Genomic DNA, 12,752 nt, shown 5'->3' on the forward strand with positions numbered 1-12,752 from the left:
TTGCGCACAAGAGTGAGTATACCAGCACCATCGCCACCCCCCCACCCTTCACTCAGGGATAATGATGTGTCTTCATGCTGTGAAAAGAAGGGGGCATTTGGCTCATCCGAGCCCTGGTAGAGGTGTCCCTACTCCCTTGTGAAACAGCTGCTACAACGTGTGTTGTTGGCAGGTTGGGACGTCCGTGATAGAATGAATGCACAAAACACACATTATTGTAAATGATATGATATAATTTGTGCTTTTACACAAGTGCAAATTAATGCCCCTATGCCCTCGACAAAGACACTGTGGGGTGATTCCGAACTGCACACAGCAACAAAGGCTAGCTATCATCCGGGGTCAGACTGGGCCATGCAATTGTTTCAGGCACCAAAGAAAAAAGTGGGCCGCATTTGCAAATGGCTTTTCATTCCTTTTGTGATACTGTCTGAATAGTAACCAGGGGTAGCTTTTTGATAAAGTGACATGCAAATTGTAAATTTTAAACAATATTTATTCAGCAAAACTGGTCAAAACTATTAGTTGCAGAGTGAATTAACTCATCAAACTGGGCCAATAAGGGTCCCACTTTGGCCAAAGAAATGGGCCCACACCAGCATTTTGTGTTTTTGGTTGGCACTGGGCCTATTGTCCTACAGGCCAGTCCAAGCCTGCTCGACTGACTTTTCAGTACTGACACTTTTTCCCTCATTATTTCCCCAAACAGTTGGGAGCAGAGAGACAGCATATGCAGGAGCGTCATTGAGGTCAGAGGGCACAGATAAAAGGCACGAGCTGTGTTATGTAAGGCACAGGCTATGTTATGTTGTGTTACTCGGTCATGCACTGTGCCCTGTCGCCACTTGCATGGCCTCTCGGTGCTATGATGGGGGACATGACATGCAAGCATTTGGAGGTAGCTGGATATTATGTCACTCGATGCCCCACTTTCAACCTGCTTTTTAAAACTGTCCAACAGCCCCCAACCCTAAAACTTCTTTGGCCAGCTCCGCCCCTGCTCCTGCGTGAACCCTGCCACTGGCAACTTCAGAGCTGTAGGAAAGGGGTGCAGGGGGCAATGGGTACAGGGGACGCCTGCAGCAGGGGAGCTATAGGAGAGGGGTGCAGGGGACGCCTGCAGCAGGGGAGCTGTAGGAAAGGGGTTCAGGGGACGCCTGCAGCAGGGGAGCTGTAGGAAAGGGGTGCAGGGGACGCCTGCAGCAGGGGAGCTGTAGGAAAGGGGTGCAGGGGACGCCTGCAGCAGGGGAGCTGTAGGAGAGGAGTGCAGGGGACGCCTGCAGCAGGGGAGCTGTAGGAGAGGGGTGCAGGGGACGCCTGCAGCAGGGGAGCTGTAGGAAAGGGGTGCAGGGGACGCCTGCAGCAAGGGAGCTGTAGGAAAGGGGTTCAGGGGACGCCTGCAGCAGGGGAGCTGTAGGAGAGGGGTGCAGGGGACGCCTGCAGCAGGGGAGCTGTAGGAGAGGGGTGCAGGGGGACGCCTGCAGCAGGGGAGCTGTAGGAGAGGGGTGCAGGGGACGCCTGCAGCAGGGGAGCTATAGGAGAGGGGTGCAGGGGACGCCTGCAGCAGGGGAGCTATAGGAAAGGGGTACAGGGGGCGCCTGCAGCAGGGGAACTATAGGAGAGGGGTTCAGGGGGCGCCTGCAGCAGGCCCCATAGGACGCTTCTGAGGGAGGCCTTCTCAAATCCTGCTGCTTCAGTCAAAAACACACCTATTCTGTAGGGGCTCCCCTTGATGAACACCCCCCCTCAGGCTCCAACACCCCCAAGCCCTAGTGTATCCCAAAAACATAATGAACGTCCCTTCCCCCTCAAGCGCTAGTGCCCCGATACGCTAGTGTATCCTCAAACCCCCATGAGCGCCCCTTAACCCTCAAGCTCTAACACCCCTGACCCTTACACCCTAGGGTATCCCCAATACCTGATGAGCGCCCCTTCCCCCTCAAGCTTGAACACCCCTAAACCCTAGAGTATCCCCAAACACTGATGAGTATCATCCTGCGTTTCCCACTTCTCCCCTCCCACTAACCTCACCAAGAACCCTTAATTACAAACCTGGCAGAGCGCCTGGAGACCGTACGAATGGCAGCGGAGCGCTGTATACAGCCCAACAGAACATCTGCTGGCTAAGACCATGCCACGTGAAAGAGTGGGGGCGGGTGACATCCATGGGGAAGCTGAATCACCAGAGTGGTCCCGGACTAAAAAAAAAGTGCACATTGGGCGACACGACACACTTGGCAAAAGCGACCTACCTCAGGACCACCATCAGAACTAACCTAACTGAGAATGCACTGAGCTAGCTGGCAGGTGTGGCTGCACAGTTAGAGTATAACTACAGGTGTCTTGTGAGTTATTGTGCGCTGCAGCGTCCCGAAGAGCCACTCGTGCTACGCAACAGAAAATATGCGTTTGTAAGACTGGAAATGTGGATATTTTTTAATTCTTTACAGATAAAATTGCTACTGCTAGTGAAATGTTTGGTTAAGCAATGTGGAGCATTATGAATGAAAGAAGCATGCCTTTACAAAATCTTGTATTTGTTCTGCTCTTATATGTGCATATGTAAGTAAATCACATGCAGTGACGTTGCAACACGTGTGCAATCCATTCACATGATTCTGTGTGCATTTTTAGCTTGCTGCTTTAGGAACACCTTGCAGAATTCCTGTTTCGGAATGCGATCTTGCCGAATACTGTGATGTATATTTTCAGGATGGAACACCATGCAATAGGAATCGATCTGTATGATATAATAACAGCTGCTAGGACTTTACTAAACATTGCAAAAGGATATTTGGCAAGGGTATGTTTGACCTTTTATAGGATGTATATGTTCTTTTTTACGCTAATTACTCGTTTTAGTGGAAATACCATGTATATTTGGATCTGTGTAGCTTTTAAGTGACTCCTTGATGAGTGAATTGCTTTATTCACAATGTGCCATTTGATTCCATCCGGTTTATAGTGATTTTTTCTAATGGCATATTTTCGAATGCTATTTTCTCGACACAATTTTGCCGATTTTTTTTTTACGAATGTTTCTTTTTTTTAAATGGGGGGGTTACCCCCAATCCCCCCTTTTTTAAACACTTTTTTATACTTACGAAACCCAAAAAAACATAAAATAAAAAAATAATAAATGCGGCAAAAAAAAATTTGGCAAAATGTTTTCGAAAAAATGGTGTTTCGAAAATAGGTTTTTGAAAAAATGACCGGATACCATTCCATCCTGCCTCCATGGTATCCAACTGACACTGGCCACTAGGAGGCTCCCACACTAGAAAAGTTCTAGAACCTTGGTATATACAGTCAGACGATGCTCCAATGCCATAGCACAGCATTTGTTCGTTTTGAGCCCAACATAACAATAATCCAAATATCCCCACCATGTACAAAATAACTTGAGAGGCATTTGAGAATAAAGATGAGCACTTAGATCTAATTAGTCTATAGTTGCATGGTCTTTGAATTGTGCTTCCCTTTCTCGTCTCTCTCGCACCAGCAGAACTATGTGAGTCGGTGAATGACAGATAACCACCTCACATCTAAACAGTCCTGCTGTTTTCTGCTCCTAGCCATCGTAATCACAGCAGACACCTGAGTTCTCAAAATTTCCACCACAAATGGGTCCTCAGTAGAATAATTCTTCTGTGACTGCTATCTCTCTCACAACATTCCACCTGCGTCAGTTATCTATCTGCATGGAACTACCAGTCACATCCTCTAGTGGTGGGCTGCATTTGCCAAACCCATTATATGAGAAGAGTCCTTACCTGATTGATTGCAGCACAGTGGCAGGCTGGCTGTTGGCTGCTGTGGCCTGGGTGGGCACTGTCTGGCCGCTGGCGGCCACTCTGACTCATTGCCTCGCCTGCTGCCTGGTGGTGGTCCTCAGTGTGGCTGTGTGTGGGCACTGGGCTGGCGGCCTCCAAGTTGTCTGGTGAGGTCCACTGGTGTGCTGCACTGCAGTGTGGGGCTTCATCTGGTGCCTGGTGGCTCTCTCTGTGCCCACTGCCCAATGTCACATGTGCTGCGCTGAGGTGCGACTGTGCGGCGTGGCCAAATAAATCATGCCCAGGGCCAGGGTGGGTCAGAGGCCCAAGGCAAAGAAATAGCATAGTCACTCATATCATCACGTGACGCCATGGTGGAACTGGCGGCACAGAGTCTATTGGGCGGGCAGGGGGCAGGGGCAGCCTGCACTGGAGCCGAATTTTCATTGGCTTATTCTGCAGTGGCCCCCCAGCCCACAGGCACAAGTTGAAGTTGCTTTCAACTTTGCAAAGAAGTGCAACACATTTGTTGTTACTTCCTGCAAAGTTGAAGCAACTAGTGTGAAATGTGTCACTGTTCTTCTTGCCGGCCCCAGCTCAGCCCTGCAGGCAGGCTGCCCCTTCAGGATCAGGACTCGGAGGGAGGCAGGTGTTACAATTGCTTTAGTGTTTGCAATTGCTTCAGCCGCCTCCATCCACAGATCAAAGTAACGTTCACTCGACCGCCGCCAGCCCGAGCGGAGCGTGAGTGGAGCACACCACACGGCACCGGCCCCCTGCAGTGGTGGCACATCCGCCGGTGGCCCACCGTGATGAATGATGCACATGCATCTGCATGCATCATAAATTAAGATGCATGCATGCATGATGCAATCATCAAAGCAAGGTAACAACATCTAGTGTTACCTTGCTATGATGAATTGTGTGCAGTCTGCAGACGGTGCCGCCGGCGTCTCTTGGCTCCTGCACTGCCCTGCCCAGCCGGCCCAGCCCCCTCCCATGAGTCTGACTTCCCGGCCGCGGGCAGCCTGCTGTGAGCCTGTGACTCAGGCGAGCTGCTCCGCGTGGGCCGCCGCGCCAGCACACCGCACACACACACACTACTGTTCCTGTGGGCAGGGCCTGCCAATATGAAAAAAACGGCCCAGAGGAGGCTGCCGAAAAACCAGCCCCAGGGGACCCCAAAGTCGTTCGGCCACAGGCTGAAAGACCGGAAGGGCCAGTCCAACCCTGCCTCCTGATGTCCCTGATGTTTTGTCTGGGCATAGTCAGATGGAGGAACTCAGTCATTGCATGACACTAGTGGTCTTGACACCTCCCCGGAGGTGGAGTTTGGCCGACCTGAGCCTGGAGCGCATGCGGATTCCTCTTATCGATGTCTCATGTCAAGGGTGACAGAATCCTTGTGGTGGTCTGCTCCATCTGTTGATTTTGCTCAGGATGATTTGACGGACATCCTGGATCAAGGTCCACCAATGACCCAGTGTTGCGGTTTCACATCGCTTTGCAAAGGAGGGTGGCGCAGTGGCTTGGACTGCTCCGGAGAGTCTACCGGCAGTTAATAAGTCGCTTCCGAAAAAATACCGCCCATCCAGTGGTGACCCCTGCTACTTATCGATTCACCCTACTCCGGAGAGTTTGGTGGTGCAGGCGGCTACAGCCTCCTCGAAGCAAGCTGCTTACCCTACCATCCCTCCTGACAGGGACGATAAGCACTTTGATGGTTGGGCGAGGAAGGTATTTTCGGCTGGGGGTATGGCGTTGAAGGCAGCCAAATTCAACTTGTGCCTTAGCGAGATTTACACACTCTCTCTGGATCTGTGCATCTTTGGCAGTTGAGCATATTCCCGAAGGGGAGGAACGGGATGGTTTTCTAGCCCTCGTGCAAGATGGCAAGTATGCCATGTGTGAGTCCGTTCAGTCGGGTTTGGACACGGCACACTGTGTCAGCTGGTCCATGGCTGCAAGCACCGTGGTACGCAGGTTTGCGTGGTTGCGGAAGTCGGGATTTGCTCCTGATGTGCAATCCCGTCTTCTGAACATGCCCTTTGATGGTGTTCATCTGTTTGGCAGCAAGGCTGACGATAGCCTTGAGAGGTTGCAGACCTGGAAGCTGCAGCAAAGTCTTTGAGCGCTGCAGTACGTCAACCTCTGCTTTTTGTTCTAGGGGACAGCAATGGAGGGGAGGTAACTTTCGGTACTACTCTTCCTTTGGTAGATCGAGAGCAGCTGCCAGTCAAAGGGGCCACCGTAGGAGTACCCGGGGTACCAAAGCCACTCGGGCAGTTGCCTCTTTGCCCTCAGGCACAGCCGCAGCAGCGTCTGCTCAGTCATGAGGTCAATTCCCATGGTTCGCCGGTTGGGGGCAGATTGGTGCAGCATCGTGGAGAATGGCGGGCCATTACTTCAGATGTGTGGGTTCTGGAGATCATAGCCCACAGCTACCGGGGAAGCTCTCTTTGAAGCATCCAGAAATGCTCCTTGCGCAGAAAATCCTATCCCTGCTGGAGAAAGGCGCCATAGAACTGGTGCCTGTAGGGGAGAGGAACAAGGGATGGTATTACCCTTATTTTTTTAAACCCGAAAAAAGATGGGGGATTGAGACCCATCATGGACTTGCGTTGGTTGAACAAGCTCCTCAGGAAGGACAAGTTCAAGATGGTAACTCTTTCTCAAGTCCTCCAGGCCCTTCAACTTCAGGATTGGTTGGTGTCTCTGGACCTCAACGATGCTTACTTTCATGTGCCGATTCATCCAAAGCACAGGAAGTATCTGAGGTTCGCGGTTGGCGACTCGCATTTTTAGTTTCTGGTCCTGCCGTTCGGATTGACCGCCACCCCAAGGGTCTTCACCAAGCTGATGGTGGTGGTGGCAGCATATCTCAGGAAAGGGGAGATTCACGTCTACCCCTACCCGGACGATTGGTTGATCAGAGCGCGCTCTCCCGAGCAAGCCCTGGATCATATGTCCATCACCTGCCACTCCCTTCCCAAGCTGTGCTTCTCCCTCAATTTAAAGAAGTCCCATTTGATACCTACCCAGCGGCTCCCGTACATCGGAGCAGTGCTCGACACATCCCTGGGGCAGTGTTTGCCTCCCCAGGTGAGGGCTCATCACATTCTGCAGATGATGGACAAATTTCAACATGCCCAGAGTCTCCCGGCGTTCAAATTCTTGAGGTTGCTCAGCTTCATGGCATATAAATAACCTATCATATCATCCTGCATTTTCCTGGTGCCAGAGGCCAGGCTGCGGATGAGATCTCTACAGTGGGCTCTCAAGATGTAGTGGTCGCAGTTCTCGGGCAGGATGTCGGATCCCATTCAGATTCTGACCTCGGTCGCCCAGGATCTTCTATGGTGGGCCGACGAAGGCAATCTGATGAAGGGAGCACCATTTTGGCAGCCATGGCCGGAGGTGACGATCGTGATGGACGCATCCCTCACAGGTTGGGGAGCTCATGCCAATGAGTTGACAGCCAGCGGACGTTGGTCTCTGTCGGAGTCCAGACTCCACATCAATCTGTTAGAGCTGAGGGCCATCAGGCTAGCCCTAAAGGCTTTTCTGCCATCTGTGCGGGGGAAGAATGTCGTGATTATGATGGACAATACAGTGGCCATGCACTACCTCAACAAAAAAGGGGGGGCAGGGTCACCACATCATCACCTTTAATGTTTAAGCCTACCCCGTATCACGACTCTGATAGCGCCTGCTCTCCCTACCAGAAATAAAAAGGACATTACCAAGGAGTAACATCTCCCTCTGCTACTCCCTTCGCTTAAAGCGGCCACTGACTCTTGCAATGACCCAACCACGCTAGCTGACATTTATAAATGTAGTATGCTCGCAGCTATAGACTCTATTGCCCCCATCAAACTGAGGAAGGCTAAACCGCGGACACACCTTAACTCTTGGTTCACACCACAGTTAAGAGTACTCCGTAAAACCAAACGTTGTGCCGAAAATCGACGCGCACAAAGACGGTTTCTTCCTGGCATCGCACGCCTACAAAGCAGCCATTATAGAGGCGAAAAAAAGAGTTCCTCAATAACCGCATCCTGCAAGCCGACTCCAATTCCAAGGAACTCTTTAAGATCCTAAAAGAGCCCGAAACTCCAGCATTACTGAATAAAATCACTATGCTACAATCTAAAATCATAACTAAACAAGACAGCCTGAAACTGGACAATCGCTGTACCACCCCGGCTGGGGCCCTCTCTGTTGACCTGCCCAATCTCAAACGTTTGCCTTTTCACCGCTCACTACTACGGAGGTGGAAAACATTGTCCTGAGGATCAAACCGTCCAACTGCCAGGGTGATCCCTACCCTGACCCCATCACTAAGGAATCTGCCCATGATTTGGCCCCAATTTTCACATCCTTCATCAACGCCTCCTTTATGACAGGAACTGTCCCAGACAACCTTAAGGACGCATGAGTGATCCCCCTGCTCAAAAAACCTTCCCTAGACCCAAGCATACCCACCAACTACCGACCCATAACTACTGTCCCGTTCCTGCTAAAAATTCTAGACCGTGCAGCATACCTGCAAATCCAAGAGTACTTGGAAGCTAATAATCTCCTAGGTCTTAGACAATCTGGTTTCCGCCCCAGACACGGAACAGAGACAGCTCTACTAGACTTAAAAACTCAAATTGAAGTCTTAAAGGACAAGGGCAAACTAGCCTTGTTACTCCTACTCGACCTCTCTGTGGCATTCGATTTGGTCAATCACCAAAACTTATGCAAACATCTCCACTCTGCCGCCCATTTCTCTCCGTCAGCTACGGCCTGGATCAAATCATTCTTGAGTAATAGATCTATGAGGGTCTTTCCTCAATCCGCAGCAGCAGATCCCTCCCCTATTCACTGTGGCGTCCCCCAGGGCTCCTGCGTGTCACCAACACTCTATAATGTTTTTACAAAACCGCTCTTTGATGTACTTGACTATCTGGATGTCTCCTATACGAATTACGCCGACGACACCAGATACTCATTCCCATCACTGGAGACTACTTAGCTGACACTAAGGCCCTGAATGACGTCTACTTGGTCATCCAAGCTTGGATGGCACAACACCAGTTATGCCTCAACGATGACAAGACTGAGCTCCTCATCCTGGGCACTACACAGCGCCTTAGTAAACTTGAGCCGTCCTACCAGTCGTTTATCATCGATGGCAACACCATCCAAGTTTCGAAAGACACTAAAACCTTAGGCTTCTACCTTGACGCACTTTATTCCTTTCCCGACAAACAAATGCAGTCAGATCTGCCTCAGCTTACACCTGCAAACTTATTGCACCTGCAGGCCATTTCTGACCACTCCGAACTCGGTCACATTAGCCAGAACCCTTATGTCCAAAATTGACTATGGCAGCGCCCTCTACCTAGGAACCAGCCAAGAGAATCTGAATAAACTACAAATTTCCCAGAACAACGCTATTAGAGCGGCCCTAAACATCCCGCACAACCACCACATCTCTGAATCTAGATCCAATCTTCACTGGCTACCTGTCAAACAGAGAATCTCACTGAAATACCTAGGCCTTACACACAAATGCCTAGCCAACCAAGCCCCCCTGTATCTCTGCAGCCGGATATCCCAAAGAACCGCCCAGACCCACTGTTTAACTATCCCTAGGTTCAAAACTGCAAAAAGAGGGTGGCTCAAGCTTCCCCGTCCTAGCTTCCAGGCTCTGGAATGCCCTCCCCCTCACCATCAGATCCAAAGACTGCTTTAGTGCCTTCAAGTCCAAAACTAAATCCTGGCTCTTCAATCAGCCTTGAAATTCGGATCTCATATGTTCCTGGGAGCCTTGCCCAGTATAATGTCTGCTCTAATCCATACTCTGTAATTATGTTAATTGCTGTATGCTCTGAATATTTTGTACATATACTCGTCTTGTATCTAAAGTTTGTATATATCTATGCCCTTTATGTAACCCTGTCCAAGTTGCGCCCTGATGCCTCCGGGCCTGACGGTGCGTGTTACAAATAGAACAAATACAAATACTCCCGTTGTGCAGGGAGGTGATGCAGCTCTGGTTCTGGCCCATCCAGCAGGAAATTTCGATCTTGGCAGTTCATCTGGCCGGAGACGAAAATGCAGCGGCGGACGCTCTGAGCAGGCAGAGCATGGTCTCACACGAGTGGGAGCTGGTTTAGGGAGTTTCTTTTGGAGGTCTTCGCGCTTTGGGGAACCTCACAAGTGGATCTCTTCGCCACCAGTGTCAACCGGAAGTACGAGAGATTCTGCTCGCGGTAATTTCCTCCAAGAGGAGCCTTCGTAGTGGAGTGGTCCTTCCCACTGCTGTACGCATTTCCTCCAGTCCCTGTCATTCCGCAAGTGTTACGGAGGTTCGGTTCCTGAATGATCCTCATTGCTCCGGCATGGGCCAGGAGAACATGGTACCCGGACCTTCTAGACATGTCCATCTGCCCTCCACGCGTCTTCCCTACCGAGACGATCTGCTCTCACAGGAGGGAGGTCGGGTTCTCCATCCAGAGGTCAAGTCTCTCAGCCTTCATGCTTGGTATCTGAAAGGTTGAGGTGTAAGGATTGGGAACTCCCAGAAGAAGTGATGGAGGTGTTGCTTTCAGCCAGAAGGCCCGCAACGAAATCCCTGTACCGTTGCCGTTGGAGAAAGTTCTATGACTGGTGCAGGGTACAGAATGTGGATCCTTTCCAATATTCCATTCCTTAGGTTTTGTCTTTTTTGCTTTCTTTAGCCCACAAGGGCCTGCAAGTGGGTACCATTAAGGGTTACCTGGCGGTGCTGTCCATATTTAAGCGCTCGTCTGAGGAATGTTATTATTTTAAGATCCCTTTGATTTCTCAGTTTCTAAAAGGGCTAACTAATGTGTTTCCACCGTCGCCTTTCCAGGTGCCGGGATGGGATTTGAATTTGGTTTTAAAGTTCCTAAAGGGAGCTCCGTTTGAGCCCTTACATTCTTGTCCGTTGCGACTGTTGTCCTTTAAAACTGTGTTTTTAGTTGCGTTTACTTCCGCACGCAGAGTGGGTGAGTTGCAGGCACTTTCCGCCAAGCCACTCTTTACTGTGTTCCATAAGGACAGGAATGTCCTGCGGGTGCTGCCTTCTTTTCTTCCGAAGGTTGTGTCGGAATTCCATTTAAGCCAGAAGGTGATTCTTCTGGCGTTTTATCCTCCTCCACATCCTGGTAAGGAAGAGGAGAGGCTCCATAGGTTGGATCCTAGAAGAGCTTTGAGTTTCTATCTTTCACGGATGTCCCGAGTCAGAGTGGATGATCAGCTCTTTGTTGGTTATGCTGGAAGGCGCTTGGGCCAGGCTGTTTCCAAACAGACCTTGTCTAGATGGATCATTTTGACGTTCTCTAAGTGTTACCGTTTGGCGGGAATGGACCCTCCAGTAGGCTTACGGGCTCACTCTACTAGGGGTGTGGCTGCCTCCACTGCTCTACAGAGGGGTGTTCCTATTCGCAATATTTGTGAAGCAGCCACATGGGCCTCTGTCCATACTTTTGTGAGACACTATTCCTTGGACTCCATCCACGGGCAGGATTTGGCCTTTGGAAAGGCAGTCCTCTATTCAGCCATTTGATTGGGCATTCTAAAATTCGGAATTCTTTCCCCACCTCCATAAGTTGGTACTGCTTTGGGAGTCTGTCATAGATGTGGAATACGTCGAAGGACACAATCCCCTCGAAGAACATGTTACTTACCAAATCTGGTAACGTTCTTTTGATGGGAGGTTCCTCTGACGTATTCCACATCGCCCTCCCAGCATGCCCCTCTACTGAATTGCTTATGCGATTGCAGCTTACGTTTCTGCAAGGTTTTCTGCAGTCATACTGGCAGGAGATTGGTGGCACACGTTCTGGGGAAAAACTATAACTGAGGCTACGGGTGACCGTGCGTCCTATATATAACATCCGGTGACATCGACCCTCGACGTAGGCCCTCGAGGGAAAACGGATCGACGCATTGGACGCAGGACGACCTCTGCCGAAAATGTTCCAAAGCAGCACGGCTGTGGACATTACCTGTCATAGATGTGGAATACGTCAGAGGAACATCCCATCGAAAGAATTTTACCAGATATGGTAATTAACCTGTTCTTCTTAACCTGCATGGACCCTTGACGAACAGTAGACAGCTGGTGAGTCACTTCGTGTGCTGCCAGTGCTTGGCTATAGTGACAAAACACAGCAGAAGTGCCTGTGTTCAATTTATAGCACATGCCGCATTCTTTCTGGGATGGAGCTAGACCTTCCTATAGCATTTAAGATTTTTACAATGCCTAGGCTCTGACATTACAAATCTATCCAGCTAATAGTTAATTGTGCCTGATATTTAGACAATAATTGCCTTTTTCAGTGCCTGCCCATATCTGTGTATGTGATTTATATTTGCATAAAAGAGACTTCACAGTGCCCCTCTGCCCCCCTAGTCCATTATAGCACCTAAAAGAGGTCTCGCCTAATTCTAAAGCGCTTGCGGGTGCGGGAGGACCCTGGTTCCTTCCCAACAACCATCATCCAGGTGATGTATGATGCGTTCCAAATCATGGATAAGGGCGACTCATGCCTCCTTGACCTCTCAACTTCATTTGATACCGTTGACCATCGCATATTTCTCTCCCCCTTGCTGACAGGATGGGATTCTCCGGCACTGTCCTGAATTGGTTTGCCTCCTACCTCTCAGGCAGACCTTTCTAACCATACTTTTGCCGTATCCTGGGGCAGCAAAAGCTCTCCTTCCTTTCCTCTCGATCAGAGTTCCTCAAGGGTCAGTCCTTGGTCCTTTTCTATTTTCTTTGTACACCTCCTTTCTTGCTCCTATTATTTCATCTTTTGGAGTATCACACCACTTGTATGCTGGTTATACTCAGCTCTTTCTTTCCTTCTCATCTTTCACCCCGATATTCATCACACTCGTTCATCTTGCCTCGCTGCTATTAAATCCTGGATGACCTCTCACTTTCCTACTCTTAATGCT

The sequence above is a fragment of the Ambystoma mexicanum genome, chromosome 5q (assembly GCF_040938575.1).
Source record: "Ambystoma mexicanum isolate Mex_15411 chromosome 5q, UKY_AmexF1_1, whole genome shotgun sequence".
Lineage (NCBI taxonomy): Eukaryota > Metazoa > Chordata > Amphibia > Caudata > Ambystomatidae > Ambystoma > Ambystoma mexicanum.